Source organism: Eschrichtius robustus, chromosome 2 (assembly GCF_028021215.1).
Source record: "Eschrichtius robustus isolate mEscRob2 chromosome 2, mEscRob2.pri, whole genome shotgun sequence".
In the NCBI taxonomy this organism is placed as follows: domain Eukaryota; kingdom Metazoa; phylum Chordata; class Mammalia; order Artiodactyla; family Eschrichtiidae; genus Eschrichtius; species Eschrichtius robustus.
In genome coordinates, this window is record NC_090825.1 from 13,529,937 (window position 1) to 13,545,574 (window position 15,638).

At 39.0% G+C, this 15,638-nt stretch overlaps 1 pseudogene; it reads left to right on the forward strand.

Moving 5' to 3' along the window:
* The first annotated feature begins 382 nt into the window (after positions 1–382).
* On the forward strand, positions 383–1,076 carry LOC137755895 (calcyclin-binding protein pseudogene; annotated as a pseudogene).
* The last annotated feature ends 14,562 nt before the right edge of the window (positions 1,077–15,638 follow it).

The window sequence follows — 15,638 nt, forward strand, 5'->3', positions numbered from 1 at the left end:
TAGCTGCTGGAAATATTATGACTGCAGCTGAAAGAAATGAGGTGTGTACCACAGACCACATAAAACAATGAAAGCAATTTAAAGGCAAAATGTACAGAGTAACTAGGAACAGTTTTGCAATATCAAAAGCATATGAGTGGCCTGCTGCTTTGGGTGATACTCTGCAGACCTTGGTGTTCTCCCAGCCTGGTCTAGGAGACTCTCTGCATGAGACCTGGACAGCTAGCAACTTCCATCTTCAAAATCTGCCTTTCTGGTGCCCGAAGACCGCGGCCACTCTGGTGCCGGTGTGGGCTGCGCTCGGGGTGAGCTTGGTCCGTGCGGCGTTTCCTGTTCTCGCCCCTGCGCCGCTGCAGCTCGGGCCTTGCCTGACGCAGCCTGACCATGGCTTCAGCTGTGGAGGAGCTACAGAAAGATCTAGAAGAGGTGAAGGTGCTGCTGGAAAAAGCCACTAGAAAAAGAGTATGTGATGCCCTGACAGCTGAAAAATCCAAGATTGAGACAGAAATCAAGAACAAGATGCAGCAGAAATCACAGAGGAAAGCAGAACCTCTGGAAAGTGAAAAGCCTGCCGCTGTGGTTGCTCCTATTACGACAGATATACAGTGAAAATCAGCAGTTATGGATGGGCTCAGTCAGATAAGTTTGTGAAAATCTACATTACCTTAACTGGAGTTCATCAGGTCCCCGCTGAGAATGTGCAGGTGCATTTCACAGAGAGGTCATTTGATCTTTTGGTAGAGAATCTAAATGGGAAGAGTTACTCCATGATCGTGAACAATCTCTTGTAACCCATCTCTGTGGAAGGCAGTTCAAAAAAGATCAAGACAGATACAGTTCTTATCTTATGCAGGAAGAAAGCGGAAAACACATGGTAGGTCTACCTGACTCAGGTTGAAAAAGAATGCAAAGACAAAGAAAAGCCCTCCTACGGCACTGAAACAGATCCTAGTGAGGGATTAATGAATGTTCTAAAGAAAATTTATGAAGATGGAGGTGATGATATGAAGCGAACCATTAATAAAGCGTGGGTGGAATCAAGAGAGAAGCAAGCCAAAGGAGATGCAGAATTCTGAGACGTTAAAGTCTTTTTGGGAACTGTGATGTGGAAATATGGATGTTCCAATAAGGAAATGTTGGTGAGCTGCACAGATAAATTTGACATATAACTACTTACACAGTCTAAGTAAAGGCAATGAATTCTCCATTTCCAACTGGAGGATTTATTTAAATAAAATATGCTTATTAAACACTCCCTCCAAAGATGGTTTCCTTAGTAACTGGGTCATTTTATTCAAGAAAAGGGTAATGTTGTATTCTAGTGTGAAATGTAAAGAAGCAATGTAAAGAAGCCTAATGAAAATGCCACATTGTGTGTATTATTGTTCAGCTAAGAGGTAGAAACAAAAGTTATTGCTTGCCTTTCAGTTCCTGACATCAGCTCCCACCAATGTAAGAATAAAAATAAAGCGTGAATTTTGGCATAAAAAAAAAAAATCAGCCTTTCTGGCCAGCCCTAGAGGGTCAAGTCAGCCATTAGGAACCAGAAGTTTCCAGCGCGGTCCATTTCCTGCTGATTCAGAAGAGGGGCAAAAGCAAGGACAATTTGCAGTTGATTAAGCACCCTGTGATCTGTGTTTTTCCTTCTGGCTTGATTCCCTCCCTGTTGCCCTTTTAATGAAACACTTTGTTGAGCAAGAGCTCCATCTATGGGAGAAATCAGTTGTATTGATTGTACCCTTAACATCGCCAAGATTATAATTTATTTACACTAGACCAGTGATTTTCAAGTGGGGATGATTTTGCCCCCCAGGGGACATTTTTGGCAATGACTGGAGACATTTTTTGTTGTCATAACTGGGGTTGCAACTGGCATCTAGTGGTTAGAGGGCAGGGATACTGCTAAACATTCTGCAATGCACAGGATACCCACCCCCCACAACAAAACTTTTCCCACCCTAATGACAAAGTGGAGAAATTCTGCCTGAGAACAAGAGAATTTGTGAAATTTATGCGTACAGATGGGTTCCCCAGGCAACATATTAATTTTTGATTTAAATATTTTCATATTCCCTACCACTACTTTAAGCTTCTCATTTCCCCACCTTTTGTTATTGCCCATGGATTTGTCAAAATCGTTCACCCTAAGGTGTTAATGACTTAATACATTAATCTGCATCTGGGCTATTTGAGAAAGGGAACTAGAGGGAGAGGACAATACTCAAGGCAAAGAAATGAATCTGTAACAGTAGAGTTTTAGGGATTGCTCCCTAAATGGGACCAATACTTTGGGTTCAACCTACCCTTGTGGCTGATTAAGTAAATAAAACCCTATCCCCTTGTGTTCAAACCACTGTAGTTGACATTATGGTTGTAAAAGTCCTCATGGTATGAATCCAATGCTGAGAAAGATTTCAGTTGTCTTGGATTCTCCACTCAACACGTGCTGTTCAGCAGGTCACCGTTCAGTTTACTAAGTGGGGTTTTGAAGAACTAAATACTAAAGGTCAGCTTCTGAGAGATTTTCCTTTTGTCCACAGAGAAGCGACCAATGAGCACCTACAGTGTACAGCATGGGAATGCAGAGATAAATGAGAGAGTCCCATTCAATGAGATGTCCAAGCAAGGGTGTTGTTCCTGCATTGCCTGACTCCAGAACATTTTTCCATTTTGGCATCTGGCCCTGGATGTTGCAGTTTAAGGAAAAACAGGCATCCCTGAAAGTTACCTGTCCATCTATTTGGTCATTAGCAACAACAGACTAAGTATTAAACCCTAGAAGTCACTGAGATCTTGCCCAGGTTTTCTACACAATATCTAGATTTCTACACTATGACTGTACGAGGCAAAGAATATAGTGAGAAGTATTAGTGCATCCTAAAAATTTATATTAAATGAGTAATGATTTAATAACTTTCTTCTTCAAGTGCCATCAGTAAGAAATTGTACAGTTTTATGGGATACGATTTATTGGTACTGAAGATTGCCATGGTACAGCCAGTTTGCCTCATAATTTGTGGGAAAGAAACAAGATTAAGCGGAAATTTGAAGGGAAAAAAGGAGTTGAGAAAAATTGGCTACAGGGCTCATGCAGTATTAATTGTAATTGAGAAAAGAGCATCCCTGCTGAATTTAGGGCACTTTTATGTATCAATAGTATGTGCAATTATAAAACAAATGTTCCCCAAACTATCTGATGTCTGATCATTGGTTTTAGTCAAATGGATCTGATGAGTAGTGAATATTAAAATAACATTCTCAGTAACTGTAAGAATATAAGACAGAGAAAATAATAATGCAACATCTACAAGCGACATCAACTGTGAAAGGTGCTGGGTTGTTCTCTTCCCAAGTAGGACTTGGAGGAGTGTGGGATGATGGGGGAAATGAACATAAGTGGTATGTAAATAAAGTAAAATATTGCAACATTTTATCTTCTTAGTTCCAAGAACAAAAACTTTCCAGGATATTGGACACTCATTCTAGGATCTAAACATAGTGAACAAAGATGAAGAAGACAGCTGACCAGGACTCCATCTACTCCTAAGAGATCAGTTCACAGCAGTTCAAAAATCTAGGATTATAGGGTTTGCAAAAGATGAAAAGTCTGAGTTATATACTCAGAGTTGTGTGTAACGATATTATTTGCTAGTCAAAATGCTGCTAAATTTTGGTTTGCTAGTTCACTTCTTTTTGCAGTACAGAAAAAATGTGTTTTAAAAAATATTAGTATTATATCTACATTGGGCTTATATTACTAAGAATATGTAATTGCTTTTGTTACCAATAAATCAAGGTTAATAGTTAGGCAGTTTGGGGCAATTGCTTAGATTTCTCATGTTCCATTTGAAAAAGGAGGTTATTAAATCATCACCCATTTGTTACAAATTTATAAAGCACTACAGTTTCAGTGACATACCCTGCATACTTCAAACCCAGAAGGCCAGATTTTCTACTCAGCCTCTTTCAAGAGCAGCGTGGATGATCAAGATTCTAAGAAACTATGGGCTTTACAATCATTTCCGCAGACCTTTGAGGTTAGAAGAAGGCAAGGATCATCTGACCGCCCTCACAAGGTCAAGGCAGCCATGAGGAGCCAGAGTCTCCAGTGCTGACCATTTTCTGCAGGTCCAAACTCCATGCTGTGTCTTAATTATGTTAACTCCAATGTATCCACCAAGAGTCTGTCTAACTGAAGATCTGAAGACTTCCTAAAGTTGTTCATTCTATTAGGGGACAGATTGAACTATTAAAAGCACTGTTTTTTTACATTGATCTCAAATGTTTACATTCTAGTAATTTTCATTGGCAACATTGATCCTACACCACCCCCAAGGCCAAATTTAAAAATGTGTGTGTGTGTGACAATGCTTGCTTCTTTGGAGACAAGCCTTGCAGTATTTTAGACAATAGGCAAGTGTCAGAGTCCATGTGCCCACTCCTTACCTTGAGACTTTTCTCAATGGGCTAAGTGACTACATTTCTTTATATAACTTAGAACCAAATCTCCTCTGTAGCTTAGGGTCAATTTTGATAACAGGTTGGTTCCTGTGTTCTCAACATAACTTGTCTTTGTCCATATGCATTTAAAGTTTGACATCCGTAATAGCAGCAATAACCCAGCAGGCTTCTGATCTAGTAAACAGAGATGTTACCTATTCTTTCATTCATTTTTTTTTTAAACATCTTTATTGGAGTATAATTGCTTTACAATGGTGTGTTAGTTTCTGCTTTATAACAAAGTGAATCAGTTATACATATACATATGTCCCCATATCTCTTCCCTCTTGCGTCTCCCTCCCTCCCACCCTCCCTATCCCACCCCTCTAGGTGGTCACAAAGCACCGAGCTGATCTCCCTATGCTATGCGGCTGCTTCCCACTAGCTATCTATTTTACGTTTGGTAGTGTATATGTGTCCATGCCACTCTCTCACTTTGTCCCAGCTTACCCTTCCCCCTCCCCATGTCCCCAACTCCATTCTCTACGTCTGCGTCTTTATTCCTGTCCTGCCCCTAGGTTCTTCATGACCTTTTTTTTTTTCTTAGATTCCACATATATGTGTTAGCATACGGTATTTGTTTTTCTCTTTCTGAATTACTTCACTCTGTATGACAGACTCTAGGTCCATCTACCTCACTACAAATAACTCAATTTCATTTCTTTTTATGGCTGAGTAATACTCCATTGTATATATGTGCCACATCTTCTTTATCCATTTATCTGTTGATGGACACTTAGGTTGCTTCCATGTCCTGGCTATTGTAACTAGAGCTGCAATGAACATTGTGGTACATGACTCTTTTTGAATTATGGTTTTCTTAGGGTATATGCCCAGTAGTGGGATTGCTGGGTCGTATGGTAGTTCTATTTTTAGTTTTTTAAGGAACCTCCATACTGTTCTCCATAGTGGCTGTATCAATTTACATTCCCACCAACAGCACAAGAGGGTTCCCTTTTCTCCACACCCTCTCCAGCATTTATTGTTTGTAGATTTTTTGATGACCGGTGTGAGATGATATCTCATGGTAGTTTTGATTTGCATTTCTCTAATGATTAATGATGTTGAGGATTCTTTCATGTGTTTTTGGCAATCTGTATATCTTCTTTGGAGAAATGTCTATTTAGGTCTTCTGCCCATTTTTGGATTGGGTTGTTTGTTTTTTTGATATTGAGCTGCATGAGCTGCTTGTAAATTTTGGAGATGAATCCTTTGTCAGTTGCTTCATTTGCAAATATTTTCTCCCATTCTGAGGGTTGTCTTTTGGTCTTGTTTATGGTTTCCTTTGCTGTGCAAAAGGTTTTAAGTTTCATTAGATCCCATTTGTTTATTTTTGTTTTTACTTCCATTTCTCTAGGAGCTGGGTCAAAAAGGATCTTGCTGTGATTTATGTCATGGAGTGTTCTTCCTATGTTTTCCTCTAAGAGTTTTAAAGTTTCTGGCCTTACATTTAGGACTTTAATTCATTTTGAGTTTATTTTTGTGTATGGTGTTAGGGAGTGTTCTAATTTCATTCTTTTACATGTAGCTGTCCAGTTTTCCCAGCACCACTTATTGAAGAGGCTGTCTTTTCTCCACTGTATATTCTTGCCTCCTTTATCAAAGATAAGGTGACCGTATGTGCGTGTGTTTATCTCTGGGCTTTCTATCCTGTTCCACTGATCTATATTTCTGTTTTTGTGCTAGTACCATACTGTCTTGATTACTGTAGCTTTGTAGTATGGTCTGAAGTCAGGGAGCCTGATTCCTCCAGCTCCGTTTTTCTTTCTCAAGATTGCTTTGGCTATTCGGGGTCTTTTGTGTTTCCATACGAATTGTGAAATTTTTTGTTCTAGTTCTGTGAAAAATGCCAGTGGTAGTTTGATAGGGATTGCATTGAATGTGTAGATTGCTTTGGGTAGTATAGTCAATTTCACAATGTTGATTCTCCCAAACTCATTCTACGAGGCCACCATCACCCTGATACCAAAACCAGATAAAATGTCACAAAGAAGGAAAACTACAGGCCAATATCACTGATGAACATACATGCAAAAATCCTCAACAAAATACTAGCAAACAGAATCCAACAGCACATTAAAAGGATCATACACCATGATCAAGTGGGGTTTATCCCAGGAATGCAAGGATTCTTCAATATATGCAAATCAATCAACGTGATAAACCATATTAACAAATTGAAGGAGAAAAACCATATGATCATCTCAATAGATGCAGAGAAAGCTTTTGACAAAATTCAACACCCATTTATGATAAAAACTCTCAAGAAAGTAGGCATAGAGGGAACTTTCCTCAACATAATAAAGGCCATATATGGTAAACCCACAGCCAACATCATCCTCAATGGTGAAAAACTGAAACCATTTCCACTAAGATCAGGAACAAGACAAGGTTGCCCACTCTCACCACTATTATTCAACATAGTTTTGGAAGTTTTAGCCACAGCAATCAGAGAAGAAAAAGAAATAAAAGAATCCAAATCGGAAAAGAAGAAGTAAAGCTGTCCCTGTTTGCAGATGACATGATACTATACATAGAGAATCCTAAAGGTGCTACCAGAAAACTACTAGAGCTAATCAATGAATTTGGTAAAGTAGCAGGATACAAAGTTAATGCACAGAAATCTCTTGCATTCCTATACACTAATTATGAAAAATCTGAAAGTGAAATTAAGAAAACACTCTCATTTACCATTGCAGCAAAAAGAATAAAATGTCTAGGAATAAACCTACCTAAGGAGACAAAAGACCTGTATGCAGAAAACTATAAGACACTGATGAAAGAGACTAAAGGTGATACAAATAGATGGAGAGATATATCATGTTCTTGGATTGGAAGAATCAGCATTGTGAAAATGACCATTCATATTTTTAATTCAACAAAATTTTACTGGGCAGCTGCTGGGTACTGGACACTATGCTGAGTGTAGGTGGTACAACAGTGAACCACAAGATACAGACTCTGTGGCAGTGAGACAGCTTTAGGTGAATACACACCAATAGACGTAAATTACTAATTGTGATAAGTGAAATGAAGACAAAGACTTTAGGTGCTTTAAACAAGAATAACAAGATTAGATTCGATTTTGAAGTCAAGAACGTTTTCTCTAAAGAAGGGACATTGAATCTGAGACCAGAAAAATGAATGAGATCATTGTTGTCATTGTGTCAATTAATAGATCCTACAGCCAAATTAATTTTGAAAGCAGCTATATCAACATGTTGACTCATTTTTGACCTTATATTCTCATGTTAAACATTTACTCATTCTTCAAAAAATATTTATTGAGCACCTATTACCTTACAATAAATATATACAAAGATACACAGGTACATATTTGAAACATACATGCTAAGCCCACATAAAACTCCCTCTGCAGGGGTGGGTATATATGCTAATGTAATTCCTGCTCTCGACGTCTCAAAAAATTCTTTAGACAAGCAGGGCAATAGAAGATAAATTATCCCCTTAATAAGCCTTTCCAGGAATCTTGCCAGGAAGTCCAGGAAGAAAGTCAATCTCACTGGCTGCTAGTTGTCAAAATCTGCCTTACTCATCTTGTTGCAAATTGCATTAACATTTCTCTGTTTTTAATCTTCTCACATTCTTCATTGGTTTATTTCACTTTTAATCTTGGACCTGTAGAGCACAAGCCAACTTCTCTGTAAATTAGGATGTTTCCACTTGCAGACAAAAGAACTGGAAAATGGACACCCTGTGGTAGACCAGGTAGAAAAGAGGAACCCTTTCCTCTGGGCTGTCACAGTCCCACTGCAGGAATGGTGGCCTGCCCACTAGCAGAGAGTTGGTTATATTTCAACCCTTGCTAGACTCCCTCCTTCTGCCACCCTTGTGCTCTGCCCCCACCCGAAGGAGCACCATTCCTTTTCCTCACAATACCTCAAAGGTAGCAAAGATCGCAGAAAATGATTTAGCATTTTCATTTGTAAGCTCTTTCTGTATAGCAGTCTGGAACACTGGCTTTGTCTTAAGTTTAATGTTTGCCCTTTGGAACAGGTCATCTGACCTTTTCAAATCTGACCTCTATTGTATGTATAATGAGGATATTAATGAATACATACTCCAAAAGAACTTCTGTAAAGATTACATGAGATCATTCATATAAAGCACTTAGCACAATGCCTAGAACTTTGTAAGAATCCAATAAATCATAGCTATTATTACTTCTGGTCCCTGGAAGGCAACCGTCTAAGCCAAGAAAGCAGAACAGCCAAAGTTTCATTTTCATTTACTCATACATCTTATATTTCAATCCCACCTACCAGTGAGGGTTCTCCATGTTTAAAATACAAGTAAACTGGAAAGAAAATAGCCATTGAGAGTTGTGACTTATATTATGCCACCCAGCAATATAGTACCATTATACCAAGAATGCTCAAACTATAAATCCATCCCTTCTATGATTATTCTCTTCTAAAGAGGACTAAGAAAGCCACTGTTACTTAGTCCATTTAGGCTGCTGTAACAAAAATATCATAGACGGGGTGGCTTATAAACAACAGAAATCTATTTCTCACAGTTCTGGAGGCTGGGAAGTCCAAGATCAGGATACCAGCAGATCTGATGTCTGGTGAGAACCCACTTCCAGGTTCATAGAAGCCATCTTTCTCTGTGTCCTTACATGGCAGAAGGGGCAAGGGAGCTCTCTGGAGCCTCTTTTATAACGCCATTAATCCCATTCATGAGGGCTCTGCCTTCATGACCTAATCATCTCCCAAAGGCTCCACCTCCAAATACCATCATATCGAGGATTAGATTTCAACATAGGAATTTGGGTGGGGGACACATTCTATAGACACAGTCTATAGCAAGTGTTTTAGTCTTATTGGCACAGTTATTAATTTGTGGGAATATAACCTTGCTTGCTCTCAATTTCCTTCTGTTTGGGGGCTGTATACTCAGAATTTGAGTTTTAGGAGACGCTCAACCCTCTTGAGCACTTTCCCATCCAATTCTCATAACAAGAATTTATCCATTTTCTTAAATCTAGATCCCACACTTGCCAGCCTTTTCTTCCCAAACGTTCAAAAAATTTCCAAAGCAGCATAGGCATGTTCTTCAATGATTCCTCTGACTTCTTCCCCTGCAATTAAATCCTCTTTGTTCATCAGAGTTGAGGCCTTAGGAGCAATTCTCCTATTTGCTTCTCATCTCTTTGGAAAAGTCAAAGATTTTTGTAAGGAAACTTGCTCAAGAATGTATCAGACATTCTACTTTCAGCCCAATGATACGCCAGCAGATGGTCGTGGGATTGAATTCCCACAAAGAATCCTCCTCTGGCCCCAGTTGAGTGACCTGTGTCTATGAAACATCTTCCATTCCCTCCATCTAGTCAAGCTACCTATGCTTTGCTCAAACAATAATAATTGTATTACTTTCTCCCTTTAGCCACCCCCATGCGTTTTCTGACATGCTTCCATTTTTTGGTTTTATAGATTTCCAAGCAGGTTATATATATTCTTAATTGTCTTAGACATGATTGTTTTCGTAGAATTTGAACTAGGTTAGATATAAAAAAGAACCCAATTGGCTTTTCTAAACAAACCACAGGAAGTGCAAAGATGCATAGAATCATGAGTTCAAATGCCATCAGAACTCTCTTTGGGTTTTACCTCTCCCTCTTTCAGCAGTGCTGGGATTCTGTAGTGAGTTCTGTGACATGCTGCTTCCAGGACTAAAATGCTTATCCCCCCACTTGCCCTTAACTGTCAGCCATCTTCAGGAATTACCTTGACTAAAGAGTTACTGAGCACAAGTTCATGCCCACCTTTCAGGGCAACCCACATCCAATGACTGGTCTGTGCAGTAGTATAAAGGCTTGATCTCTTACCCTACCTCAGGATAACTTTGAAGATCAATCCTCCTTTCAGAGCTCTCCATGTGGCCAGCCAAGTCCTTCATTGAGGGTACATTTCAGCTCGACATTTCCCTCTGCACGATTCTGCTTCCTTTCTTTTTTTTCCACTATTGATCCCAAGAATACTCCCTAAAAAAGCTACAGCAATCTAATCTCTGTCTCAGGATCTAACTTTCAACAGCTTCCCATCTTTCCATCTTTGAGGAAAGGGACTTCTATTTGCCAACTCTATTTTAACAAATCCTGAAAAGGACTCTCATTGACCTTTAGTACTGTCCAATTGTACGGCCTGGACTGCCCTTGGTGCCCAGTGCTACCATATTGGACAATAAAGCTCTGGACCAGTCACTATGGCCTGGCGCCACACCCTGAGGTAGGTGTCCACCCTTACACCAATGTCTTTGTGCAGTGAGACAAAATGAGGTACCTCCCATTTGGATCTCAAGAGTTGGAGTAGGAAGAAATGATTTCCTAAAATAAGTGAAAAGAATAGACAGAAATTGCACTGGGGAGACCCATGGGACCCTGATACTCTTCTTCCTCCCTTTGTGTATCTCTGTTTCTGTTCAATAGATAGTCCCTTCCATCACCTTATTCCAATCTTGAGTCCTAGCAGAGTGTAGGTGATCATGTCCCTGTATTCTCAAGTTCATGTTGCTTGTTACTAACAGCCATATATTGCCACTGAAACATGTGACTACACGTTGATTTTGTTATTCTTCAAAAGGTATGGAAATTTCACCTTATTAAATTACCCTAGTAAAGCAATATGTATTTTTTTCTGTTCCATTTGGAGATTTTCTCCAAAAGTTTGCCTTACCCCAGACTTACTACACAGACTCGTGTTGGTTCAGGCCCATGAATGTTTATTTGTAAATATGGTTATATAACCATTGGTTATGATGTGTAGCCAGAATTAGGAAAGACTATCTTACTGCCTGCTGGTCCCAGATGGGTAATTATTATTGTAAATTCTGAAATACCCCCCAGTGTTTAACTGAATCATATCTTAAAACCTTTCCAAATAAATGTACGCAGGACCTAGGCACAATCCCTTGACTATCACCAGGGAGATGACTGGGAAGACAGGCTTGTGTATCCTGGACATTGAAAGGACTCTGTCCACACAGAGGAGTCAGCTGGAAGCTGAAGGAAGTTTCAGGACTGAGCCAGGCATCATGTTCTCTGAACATTTAGACCTCGATGTGCTGACTGCTCCTTTCTAAAATCAAAAGGATCGCCAAAGCCCAAAGAGTTCAAGATTGGCCCTAAACTTAAATGCAAGGGAAATAAAATTTTAATCTTTGTGCATCATTTCACCCAATGGATATATTCTGCCAACTCATCCTTATTCTTTTGACCCATTGTTAATAGCTGTTAAATTATTTAAAAGTTAAATTTATTTTAGCAGATCCCAAAAGTATAATAAGGGGGATGTATATCTTATGCTAGAAATTTGGGGATTTGCTACTGAAATTACATTGAATGAGACTAGCCCTGAGGAAAACAACAGAAAGAAAAAAGAAAATGCCACCAAAAACTTTAAAGCCCCCAATCTGCTTCTGATAGGTCAACTTTTCCAATAATAATAAAAATATTAAACAGTTCACATTTATAGAGTTCTTATTACATGTTAAGTATCATATAAAGTATTTCCCATGTATTGCATTTTTCCCTTAAAACAATTCTGTGACGTGGGTAGATCCTTTACTTAGCTCCATTTTGCATTTGAGAAATTAAATAAGTTGCCTAAGCACCCCTGAACTCCCAGTCAGTTAATGGCAGGGGCAGGAATTGAAGTTGACCCCCAAAACAGGAGCCCTTAGCCACTGAGTTGGACTTCCTTTTGCCTACCCACATGGTCATTTGCCAACTTTTCTAAAGGATTGCATACTTGAAGGGTTTTGTTCTGTGTTTGGAAGATTTTCAGATCTATTGATCTAATAACTTGTTCATTAAAGTGGCCAAGAGTTATTCTGCAGGCTGTGTGAAGCAGGTAAGAAGAGCAAGTTTCCTTGAATGGGTAGCTATTCACCAAGTTTGTATAATATGTTCATGTTATGCTCATTGAACTATGACAATTAAAGTGAAATAAAGAACAATTTCTTGTCAGATTCTTTTTTCTTCTCTTTTTTGTTTATTGGTTTAATCCTTGAATTACAATACATACTTAGATCAGTAATTTTCACGTATTGAGGTTACGGATACCTTTGGGATGGGTGAAAGATATGAAATATTTTTCTAGAAAAATTCCTATATTCACATGCTTACAAAACCTATCTAAATTTTGGAAGATTTAGAAAAGCCCTAAAAGAACCTGTCTGTGGAGTCTTAAGAATTTAAGGAACCCATTTTAAGTACTTCTAATTTAATAAAATAAGCCCAAATTCCTCTCTTATATCCAGGGAAGCAACCAAAATGAGAGGCCCAGAAAGCATCCTCTTCTCTCTCCACCTCCTTGGCTTCTCAGGATGAACCTCGGGAAGCACCAACCCCACCATCACAGCCGCCACACTCAGGCATGCAGGCTGGGCCCTGAGCAAGTGCGGCTGGCCAAAGAGGCGAGTGGAGATTGAATACCAGTTTGTGGCTTGCTTGCTGACCACAAACCCTAGCATTGGATTGTGTCCACCAAGAGTGAGTACCTTTTTCTAATTTGCACAAAGTTGTTTGTATATGGGCCGGCCAATGTCCTACATGACCACCTACACCCTGCACTATGCAGCAACCAGAAATGCCCTGACTGTGGAGAAAGTTCCCCCAGTCATAAAATCAAAAAGCTCCTCACAAATATAACTGAATCACTTTGCTGTACACCTGAAACTAACACAACACTGTAAATCAACTATATTTCAATAAAAAAAATTTCAACACACACACACACACACACACACTCACAAATTAACTCAAAATGGATTAAAGACTTAAATGTAAAACCTGGAACCGTAAAACTCCTGGGAGAAAACACAGGAAAAAAACCTCCTTGACATTGGCCTTGGCAATGATCTTATGGATATGACACCTAAAGCACAAGGAACAAAAGCAAAAATAAACAAGTGGAACTACATCAAATTAAAAAGCTTCTACACAGCAAAAGAAACAATCAACAAGATGAAATGGCAACCTACAGAATGGGAGAAAATATTTGCAAACCACATACCTTATAAGGGTTAATATCCAAAGTATATAAGGAACACATACAACTCAATAGCAAAACCCCACAAATAGTCTAATTAAAAATGAATAAAGGACCTGAATAGACATTTTTCCAAAAAAGACATACAAATGGCCAACAGCTGCGTGAAAAAGTGTTCAACATCATTAATCATCAGGGAAATGCAAACTGCAATAAGCCATCACCTCACACCTGTTAGAATGGCTACCATCAAAAAGACAAGAGAGAAGTCCTAGTGAGAAAAGAAAACCCTTGTATACTTTTGGTGGGAATGAAAATTGGTACAGCTACTATGGGAAACAGCATAGAGTTTCCTCAAAAAATTAAAAATAGAACTACTGTACGATCCAGCAATTCTACATCTGGGTATGCATCGGAAGGAAATAAAATCATTATTTCAAAGAGATAGCTGTACCTGTACCCGCCCTCCTCCCCAGCACGTTCATTATAGCACAATTCACAATAGTCAAGACATGGAAACAACCTTCAACAGATAAATGGATAAAGAAAAAATATATATGTATGTAACACACACACACACACACATATAAAGAAATATATATACCAGCCATAAAAAGTCAGCCATAAAAGAGAAGGGAGTCCTGCCATTTGTGACAACGTGGATGAATCTTGAGGACATTGTGTTAAGTGCAATGTCAGACAGAGAAAGATAAATACTGTATGATCTTACTGATATGTAGAGTCTAAAAATAAAACTGCACTTCTAGAAACAAAGAACAGGCTGGTGATTGCCAAAGGAAGGGGTAGTGGGGTAGGGCAAATGGGTGAAGGTGGTCAAAAGATACAAACTTCCAGTTTAAGTTCTAGGGATATAATGTATAGCATAGTGACTATTGTTATCAATACTGTACGGTATATTTGAAAATTGCCAAGAGAGTAGATCTTAAATGTTCTCATCACAAGAAAAAAGTTGTAATTACATGAGGTGATGGATGTTGAGTAAACTTACTGTGGTGATCAGTTCGCAACATATACATGTACCAAATCATTACATTGTACACCTTAAACTTATACAATGTTACATGTCAGTTATATCTCAGTTAAACTGGAAAACATTTTAAATTAAAAATTTTAAAATCCTCAGTTCAGCTGCTTACAGCTTCCTCCCTCCCAACCTGAAGCTTTAGGCCACTTGGCATCTGAAACCTAGCTCAGTCCCTAAAGCCAGTCTCCAATATGCCCTAGAGCAGCATCGAGATGGTCATGTAATATTTTTATTTATGAATCCATTTTCATAGACACAATTTGCTGATGGTCATATTCTTTAGAATGTGTTTGCTTTGATCAGAAGCCTTTGGTCCTTTCTTTCCCACCTGCTTATTCATCACAACTTATAACTATGCAATATTTTTGCAATGCAAACCACATTCCCTCCTAATGAGTCACACTGGATTCAATTTTCCAGCAGTGGAACCTGCATGGTGAAGATTTTCATACCTATTATGGTCTTACTATAGTTCTTAACAGACTTCATCAGCTGTGAGAATGCCAAGGATCTGGATCTGAGTCTTTTATCCATGTCACAAATATTTCTGAAACACCTACTGTGTATCAAGCATTGGAAAACCCACTGGAGGATAGAGGTAAGAAAACATGATGCTGTCCATCATGGAAGGGCTATCATACGGCCAATGTGATTAAACTGGATAGACAAGACCCAGGGGTTTCCTGGCAAGACCCTCTCAAGAAGACGTAAGCCCTTGACCATATATCTGTTGGGACCTTAACTCCTCTGGTTTGACTTGTGTAATAATAGCTTCATATTAACATGAAGAGTAACTTGGATGGTTTAGAGAAATCTGCCTAAGGGCAAGAGGATAATCCACATGGCCTCTGAGGTCTCTTTTAACCATAATGCTGTAAGGCATTGACAGACAAGTCAGTCCTCTGCAGTTTTATCATGCTCTTGGGGGAGGAAGTAGCTGAAGGAGACTTACTGTTATTGAATCTACTTCTTTATGTTATAGAATTAAGACGTGGACTATGTTGGCAGCCTGCCAATTCAAGCCCTCTACTTCTGACCGAGTGAGGACCTTGTACGAAGCTTCAGGGAGGATGGGCCAG